Source organism: Nicotiana attenuata, unplaced genomic scaffold, assembly GCF_001879085.1.
Source record: "Nicotiana attenuata strain UT unplaced genomic scaffold, NIATTr2, whole genome shotgun sequence".
In the NCBI taxonomy this organism is placed as follows: domain Eukaryota; kingdom Viridiplantae; phylum Streptophyta; class Magnoliopsida; order Solanales; family Solanaceae; genus Nicotiana; species Nicotiana attenuata.
Window position 1 is genome coordinate 23,170 of NW_017670926.1, and position 1,306 is coordinate 24,475.

A 1,306-nucleotide genomic window follows, 5' to 3' on the forward strand; every position below is an offset into this window, starting at 1 on the left:
GGACTTGGGCGTCTGCCCGGTGCGGGTTTTGGATAATCCGGGAGCGTTTTGGCGTCTATTGTGGAAGTTAGCATTTTGGAAGAAATTTCTTAAGTTTGGCTTGAAGTGCATTTCGGTGTTATCAATGTCCGTTTGGAATTCCGAGACTGGGAGCCATTTGGCTAAAGATAGAAATTTGGAGGTTTTTGAAGAGTTTGACCGGGGGGTTGACTTTTTGATATCGGGGTCGGAATCAAATTCCGGAAGTTGGAGTAGGTCCGTAATGTCAAATATGATTTGCGTGCAAAATTTGAGGTCAATCGGGTGTGATTTGATAGGTTTAAACATCAGAAATAGAAGTTGGAAAGTTCAAAGTTCATAAAGCTTGGATCGGGGTGTAATTCATGGTTTTAGCGTTGTTTGATGTGGTTTGAGGCCTCGAGCAAGTCCGTACTGTGTTTTGGGATTGGTCGGCATGTTTGGTTGGTGTCCCGGGGGCCTCGGGTGAATTCCGGGTGGTTAACGGATCAAAAACTGATTTTGAAGAAGTGCTGAAGCACCTGGTATCTGGTATTTCCGCTTCTGCAGAAATGGGACCGCAGAAGCGGCCCCGCAGAAGCGGAGAAGAGGGCGCATAAGCGAAAAGGTGGGCATGAGGAGGAGCCGCATAAGCGGCGTATATTCCGCATAAGCGGAAAGGGGGTCAGGCCCAGGTGGGCGCAGAAGCGGCTATTGGACCGCTTAAGCGGAACCGCTGATGCGGTTTTGTGTCCGCTGAAGCGAAGATGGGCTGGAGCCCAGGGACCGCAAAAGCGGGTCGTTTTCCGCTGAAGCGGTTTTCGCATAAGCAAAAATGGCCCGCAGAAGCGAAAATGGCTGTAGGTAGAAGGGTTATTTTAAATGTCGGATTTTGCTCATTTCACCCATTTCCTTCACTTCATTTGGCAATTTTTGGAGGGTTCAAAGGAGGGTCTTCATCAACTATGTTGAGGTAAGTTATTCCCACCTATTATGAGCTAAATACATTGATTATGTATGGATTAGGCATGAAAAATTAGTGTAAATATTGGGGTTTTGGTTGGAAACCTAGAAAATTATAAACCTTGGATTTTAGCCACGATTTTGAGTATGGAATTAGGAGAAAATTATATATTTGAGTTCCTGAGGTTATGGGTAACCTTTATCTTCGAGAAATTTCGGATTCCGGGCGCGTGGGCCCGAGGGCATTTTGGTCAACTTTTCGTTCGGGGTTAGGAATTGTTATAAATTGAGTTGTAAAGTATAGTTGAGCATATATTAATGGATTTGTATGATCATTGGCTAGTTT